Here is an 8453-nt window from a genome sequence, read left to right as displayed (position 1 = left end):
AAGACGCTGTAAGGAAGTACTGTTAAGTTTTAAGCATGTTTGTATTTTGAGTAAAAAAATAATCTCATTAATTGAGTTTACCCGTGTCCTTTATAAAGTTTATGTCTCCTGTACCTGGCATGACATTTTATGGCACACATGGCCAGCCTGACAAAGTGACATTTATGTCAGATCTGGTCCTCATAACAAATTAGTTCAACACCTCTAGATTAGGATTTGGGAGACCCAGAGATTCAGATCCCCACTCTGCCATGGAAGCTTGCTGGGTGATCTTGGGGCAGTCACACGCTCTCTATCTCACAGAGCTGTTGTGAAAATAAAATGAAAGAGAGGAGAACAATATTGTAAGTTGCTTTGGGTCACTATTGGTGGGGAAAATGGGGTACAAACAAATCAATCTGCCACTCATGCTTTTCCATGCTCCTTGACCCTTATCCCTCTCACTGATAGCACAGTTGGGATCTCCCTGCAGAAATTCCCTCTGTGTCATACCAAAGCTAATTTGTCTTTATCATTTATCCAAATTATCTTACAGTTACCAGCAATGGAAGTAACTCAAAGACTTCCCATTATACAACCTTTTTGGCACACCCAGCAAAAAGCCACACATGCACACGCACACACACTGTGGAGTTAGGGTTGCAAATTCCAGATTGGGATACACCTGGATATTTTGGGAGTGGAACCTGAGGGTGGGGTTTGGGGAGGAAAGGGATTTCCATGAGGAATAATTCCAAAGAGTCCGCTCTCCAAAGCAGCCATTTTCTCCTGGTGAACTCTCTCTGTCTCCTGGAGATCAGGCACGATAGCGGGAGATCTCCAGCTGCCACTTGGAGGTTAAATCACACAAAAATTACACCACAAGCAAGGTTGAAAAAATCATCCAATACTTATGTAGCAAATTAAATGTATAATAAATTGTAACAACATGTAATCACATATAACCAACAATATAAGTATTACAAGCACACATTATACATTTAACTTGCTACATAAGTATGGGGTGATTTTTCAACCTTACTCGTGGTGTAATTTTTGTGTGTGATTTCCTCTCCACACTACAGCCGCTTTTGAGTATGCCACATGGAGTTTGGCAACCCTATGTGAAGTACCACCCTTAAGGAACTGTTTGAGAAGGAACAACTTGCAAACGACCCAGCAGCCATATAATGCAAAAACTGCATCCGCTGGCTCAGAAGACCCAGAAACACAGCTTTGATCAGTGCTTGTCAAAATTGGGTCTTGCCTGAAATAATTTACCTCCTCCCCCCTGCCAAAGATTCAAGTTGGCCAAGATTAGTCATCTGTCTGCAAAGGCTTTTAAAAGGAGGGGCTGCAGATGGAGGGAAGTGTCCAGCCCCCTCTAACATGCCACCCATACATTTTCAAAGCCAGTACTTCCTGCCCCACCTGAAGCACAGTTAATCCCACATAACCACCACTGGCTCCACTTACCAGGCTTGGCCCCACCCTGCACAGGAGCAGGGCAATTAAGAAGGAACTCAGCATCTTGTAAGATGTTCCTGGACTGCGGTGGCAGACTCCTTGGGAAAGGCTCCCAGCCGGGCTGGAGTGGCATGTCCTCCTTTGCCCTAGCTTCCAGGTATTAGCCCTGGTCTGACAGCTGGGGAACCAATCAAGTTGGGCCAGGACTGTAAAATCTCTGTTATTATTAACCCAGCCAGGGAGTTCAGGGTTCCCATTGTTCTGGCAGAGTAGCTTCTACTTGTACGTCTCTGGAGCTGGCTCCTCCTTTGCATCCCTGATATAAGATTGAGCATCATCATCACAGGCAGCCCATGCTCCTAGTCACTAGTTGTGGGCCTTGGCATGAGGCTCCAGCAGAGGAGCATGCTTTGAAGCTGCTGTTTTACTTTGACTAAGCTAACCCAGTTTCATCAGAACTTGGAAGCTAAGTGGGGTCAGCCCTGGTTTGTATTTGGATGAGAGACATCCAAGGAGTACTAGGATCATGACACAGAGGCAGGTGATGGGAAAACCCCTTCTGAATATCTCTTGCCTTGAAAGCCCTAGGGAGTTAGCTGTGCCAGAAGTTATCTGTGCCTTCACATCACACGCAAACACCAGACTTCATTAGGAGACTGTATTGTTGGGAGCAAACAGGGGCAGGCAGTGCCCTTCCCCCTCTCCAGAAGCCCCTTCATGACACGGCCAGGTTGCAGCAGCAGGCCTCTTCCATCCACCCCACTCTCAAAATGCTCCTCTTCAGCAGAGGCTCAGATAAGGTTGAACCCCTGGAGCCCCCAGCCTGCTGAGTCCTCTAGATCTCACTGACTTCGCTATCATTACAGCCAGGCCAGGTTTTCAGGAGGGCTTGGAAACTCACAATGGCTGCCACCCTTTCAAGCTGGTGTACAACCGAAAGCCCCTCTCCATCAGATCAGGGTGAAATGGAACCTGAGGATCCCCAAATGCTTCAGGGAATAGTGATGCTCAGATGATGACAGCAGAGAAAGAGGGAAGTGTCACTTCTAAAGGTATGTGCATATATGAAAGCAGAACTGTATTTTAGCAAAAGATAACATTTTGTGCAAATAATTTGGAAAGGAAGATGAATATTTATCAGACTTTGTCCTTAAGAAACTTCCAATAGGCAGTATACATGGCAGATAAGAAGGGGGAAGAACAGTCTGGAGGTGTTGGGAAGAATTTCACCTTGCTTTGCACATGGATAAAAGATTTGATGCCTGATACATTCATGTTATCAAAATAGACTTTGATCCTGCAGGTCGTTGCAGTTTATTCTTGCTTTTTTTCCTTTAGAAATTATTTTGGACATATACATACTTTTATATTTGAGCCTTGAACTCATGAGACTTCAAGAACACTTGGAAGAAAGGAAAGCCTAAGAGAAAGAAAACCTCAAGGACTTTGGGTGCCGCCTGACTGTTGCCCATGACCTGGAGAGAAAGGCTGAACATTTAAAGATAGTGGACAGATTATCACAGAGGAGGTGATAAAACAGATTGTGTACATTCTTTTTGACTTTTCTGCTTTGTAGTGCTCAATAAGCAAATACATTGGTAAATCTTAGTTCTCATGGTATTGTGTAGGTCTTGTCTTTCAGTTTCAACTGCACTTCTAAAAGAATCAGGTGCATGTTATTTTAAAAAACAACTGACCTCTGTCAGTAAAAGGCAAGGAGATGACCCTTTCCAGAGCTATTTTGGTCTTTGAAGGAGGACATGGGGTTCACCCCCCTCCTTAGTAACCAGTGAGTGACTTGCTACTGTTAGACAACAGCCTCTCTACAAAACCCAGTGTGGTGCAGTGGTTAGTTTCAGGCTACAGTCTGGGAAATTCCCCACTCTGCTATAGAAGTTTTTCTGTAACCATGAGTCAGCCATGTTGTGAGGATAAAACAGAAGAGAAGGATGTAAGCTGATTTAGGTCCCTGCGGGGGGAGGAGGCATGATAAAAGGAAGGTTATTTGGTGGGTGGAAGGAGAAGAAAGGTATGAGGACTACCAAGAGAAAGGAAAGAGAAAAGAGTTTGAGGAGAGGGGAAAGTGAAGTGCCCCCTGCCAGTCCTTGCAGATTCCCCAATGCTTGCAGAGCCAGTTTTCCCAGGGAAAAGTTGCCAGGGGTAGAAAGGAGAAAAAAAAAGGTAAATTGGCTAGTAGACGGGAAAGGGAAAAATAAGGAAGAAAGAAGTGAGAGGCTATGGTGGCTTACAGAGAAGAGAAAGAATAGGGGGAGAGGGGAAATAACATGCCTCCAAGGCCTTGCAGGTTTCTTGTTTTCCTTCTGCTGTTTCTAAAAGCACTTATATTTTAGTTGCATTGCAAGAATAAGACCAAACCAGCTCCTGCTTGAACACTCACAATTTTAAAAGGGTTTGGTGTTCTTAGAAAGGCCCTAGCTGACTTTTATTTAAATTGTTTGTAGTCCCCCCATCTCACTGAGACTGGAGGCAGATTACACAGTGTAAATCAATGGAGCCCGTAGGATGGGAGATAATATACAGTAATAGGATTAAGCCTGCAGAAATGAAAGCCAATGCAATAACATAATACATAACAGCAACAGACAGTGTTTGTACTATACACAGTAGTATAGTCCATAATCCCTAGCCGTTATTAAAACATCTTCCTGAATCACTGCACAATAATAAAAGGCCTTTAGAAAAATGCCTTCCTGAATAATCCAGTTTTGCATGGTTTGTGGACTGCCAGGAGAGTGGGAGCCTTCTTGGCCTCATCAGGCAGGATGTTCCATAAATGGGAAGGTTCCAGGGTCCACCCCCTGACATTCACAATTAGAAATATCTTAGCAAGTTTCCCTCTGACTGAGATTCTGGATGGCAGACCTTTCTAAGCAAGATCAACTAATAGCCTGACTGCTGAAGGCAGCTTCATATGTCTCAGACTTTCTTGCCTCGATCCCAGGAAGCCCCCAAGGCAGGTACCAAAGCCAATCACTGTGCCCAGTTCAGGCTCCTAGGATGTGTTTCATGTGGTCAGGGCAAGGCAGAGGCAACACTGTCTCTTCTTGTTTTCTTTCATACTAGAGGAGAGCTCTAAGGCAAAAGTGACCCAATAACCCTAGTGCTTGAGGGGTCCCCTTCAGGCACTTGGAACCACCAACAGTCTCTTTACTTCAAAGATGAAATTGGAAAAACGTAACCATAATTTGCTCTTATTATTGAAGAACGTAATTTTGGATTTTAGCATGGGATGACTAAACAACTCTGCATTCTTATTTGTACCAAAAAACCAAACCAAACCATGCTTTCAGTGTTTGTCAAACTGTGGTCCACAAGGGCACAGCAGAAGATCTGCTAATCCTTTACATGGGCAATAGATGAGCCCTTCTCACATCCATTTGGCAATTGCAAAAAGCAACCGTCAGAATTCTAGAAATGAAGATGGAACTCTCCACGCTGGAGGATGGCATTCACTTCCCATCTTTCAATGGGGAATGGTGCCAAGGAAGGACAGCCTGCACAGTTGCCTTCAAATAAAATGTTTCACTATTTTCAAAGCAAGTTATTTCATCATAGAGATACCACTGTATTTATTCATCCTTGTGTGCAAGGTTGACCTTTCTGTAATTTTGAGCAGCTCTGAAACTTTCTCCCCCACCCTGTTGTTTGCTTTACCTAGGGGGTATTAACCAATGAGAAAGTTTCTTTTTATGCTAAGTTGCTTCCAATTGATCAGAACTTGAGTCAGGGCCTATGGCTCAAAATAATCAATTGAATTCTGATACCTGACCTTGTAAATCACAAACATTTTATTAAATTGGAATTTAAAGTATAGCAAATATAATTCTCACTCTATTGCTTGGGATGGTAAAAGTGGGCCTCCCTGGAGCAGGCATGGCCTGCGGTGCCCTATGAGAACAGGGGCATCTGCAACATAGTGATCATGGGTGAGGAAGTCTTGGTCTGCTAAAATTTTTACATCAAAATGGGGCTCCTAGAGTTTCTGAGGTTTGAGAACTACTAGTCTACGTGGCCTTGGGGTTTTGGCATGTGTGGACCTTTGCAGAGTTTGCACAGAACACAGGATTTTTAAGAAAGCGGGTGTATGCAGGAATATTAATTGCAGGTCCTTCAATAAAGTACCGGAAAGCATTTATTTTCCAAACTTGATGTCACTTCTAAAATGGTTTGCACAGGATGCTCTTTGAGCAACAGGATGTGTGCATTGAGCAAGAGGAAGAAATGCCACTATTTCTTTCTGCTGAAGAGGAGACTCCTGTGCCTTCACCTTCCTCTTCTTCAGTATCACCAAAGGAGCAGTTTGTGTCCAACCTTCTGGGCAGCAAAGATCAAAGAGCCTCAGAAATTAGATGCTTCCTTTCCCCCAGTCACAGCAGCAGTAAAGGCAGTCTGAATGTTCTACCCAACAATGGCTCACAGGCCGCCCACCCACAAGCAAATACCGTTCAGCAGTTATCTGCCACCACTGCATCTCCATGGTGGACATTCTGTTTCTTCCTTTACCTGTGAAATCCTGCTTTTGTCAGTTGAATAACAGTTTTGATTCTGAATTGTTTTATTGTTAAGCTTGTTATTTGGCTTCATCTCACTGATAATTACTTTATTGACTTTTAGTCATATTTACTGCAGATTTCTACGATAAGCAGTTCACAAACTTCTTTGGTTGAGAATACATTTTAAAACTGACATGCAAAGCAGCTGTTGTTTGCAGACAAACAACTACTTCAGGAAGGGAAGGGAGTAGGGCATACAACAGAAGGCAAAGAAAGTAATAACTGCACAGAGCTGTGCATTTCCTATCTACGATGAGCCACTCACCTAATCTTTGCCCTGAAACGTCATATAAGACCACTGCCTCCACCCCAAGCCTGTTATCCTGCCCTGTCTCCAAGGTTTACAATCCAGTCCTGACCTTGACTCCCGCCTTGCATTTCCTGATAAGGCAAGGAGCCAGGGCAATAGTCCAACTGCCTTGCCACCACTGCCAGCCATTAGTAATGGAGGCACAGCTTCCCGACTCATCCCAGCAGCCAAGAATGCCCCTTTCCGAGCAAAGGCCTGCTGGAACAACAGCCACAAGAGAAAGGGGGAACACAGTAATATAAACTGAAGAATGCTGTGCATCTAAACATGAAAGAAAACTAATAGATCTTTATTCTTTAATACACAATGGTTTCCATGTAGTTCTTGAAATTTATGTTTCCACCATCAAATTACTCCTATTTCATAAAACAAGCTTTTAATCACATCCAAGTTTCAGGAATTAGTACAAACATTCATTACTATAGAAGAAAAAGAAATTGAATGTATGTTTAGGGTTGCCAGATCTGACTCAAGAAATATCTGAGGACTTTGGAGGTGGAGCCAGGAGATTTTCCGGGTGGAGGCAGAAGCAAGGTTGTTACTAGCATGATTGAACTCCAAAGTGAGTTCTGGCAATCACATTTAAAGGGACTGCATGCCTTTTGGAAATAATTAAGGATAGAGGCACCTTCTTTGGGAACTCATAGCATTGGACGCCCTGGTTTAATCTTTTTGAAACTTGGGGGGTGTTTCAAGGAGAGGCACCAGATGCTATGCTGAAAATTTGGTGCCTCTACCTCAAAAAACAGTTCCACAGAGACCTGTGGATCAATTCTCCATTTTACCCTATGGGAATCAGTTTCCATGGGATATAATGGAGTGCCCAGCAGATGTTTCCCTCCCTCCCCCCACTTCCTGATAACCCTAAAGCAGGGGAGGGCCTCCAGACCAGGGGATCTCCTTCCCCCAACTGGGGATTTATACCCTGCCCTTCATTGGGAGTCTCTTCTTACAATCTCCTTTCCCTTCCTCTTCCTACCACAGACACCCTGTGAGGTAGGTGGGGCTGAGAGAGCTCTCAGAGAGCTGCCCTTGAGAGAGCAACTCTGTGAGAACTGTGACTAACACAAGGTCACTCAGCAGGTGCATGTGGAGGAGTGGGGAATCAGACCCGGTTCTCCCAGATTAGTCTGTGCACTTAACCACTACACCAATGTGCTCTCAAGCAGATGTTATGGTAGACAGTATTTGTACTGTACACAATAGTACAGTCCACAGCACCAAAGCCATCCATACTCCTTGCAATTAGTGTGTTTTATTAACACTGAATGTTCCTGTCAAGCTATGAGAACCTTGGCCAACTGTAAGGTGAGGAGAAATAGGTCTTGAAAAGGAGTAGAAATGGCTTAGACATGATCGTTACATATATGCTGGTGAGTTTATATAATTTCATGGAGCCAAACACGCCAAGAAATATATGGCTATGCATTTTGTTTTAGTTCCAGTTCAATTGCTGATGTGCTATTGAAGAGGATACACTCTGATGAAGAACTTCTGCAACAAGAAACAGACCTAGGCATCTCGTCAGTGGTGTCTTGTGGCACACAACTGATTGTGATAATCGAAGGCACACAGAAATTTTGTGGGCTTTTCTTCACAGTAAATGTTGTTGAACTTTACCATAACAGCTGCTTGTGTATAGTAATGAATGCTTGTACTCATTTCTGTGACTTGGATGTATGTGAGTAAAAAGCTTGTTTTATAAAAGAGGAGTCATTTGTGAAAGAGGAGTAATTACTATAAATTTCAAAAACTACATGGAAACCACTGTGTATATAATAAGGATTAGATTTCTTTAGTGTTTAGATGCACAGTATTCTTTAGTTTATATTACTTGTGGGAACAACAGCAACAGCACATCTCTGCTGGCTAGAAGGTTCTCTAGACAAAATACTACTGTTTGGGAGGAGCCATGGCTCAGTGGCAGAGCCCTCTCTGCTTTACAGGCAGAAAGTCCCAGGTTCAACCCCCAGCATCTCCAGTTAAAAGGATCAGACAGTAGGTGATGTGAAAGACCTTTCTGTCTAAGACACTGGAGAGCCACCATCAGTCTGGCAAGACAATACTGACTTTGATGGAAAAACAGCCTGATTCAATAAAAGATATCTTTGTGTGCATTCATG

The sequence above is a fragment of the Heteronotia binoei genome, chromosome 12 (assembly GCF_032191835.1).
Source record: "Heteronotia binoei isolate CCM8104 ecotype False Entrance Well chromosome 12, APGP_CSIRO_Hbin_v1, whole genome shotgun sequence".
Classification (NCBI taxonomy): domain Eukaryota; kingdom Metazoa; phylum Chordata; class Lepidosauria; order Squamata; family Gekkonidae; genus Heteronotia; species Heteronotia binoei.
The sequence above is the reverse complement of the archived record's forward strand: the minus strand, read 5'-3'. Positions refer to the sequence as shown.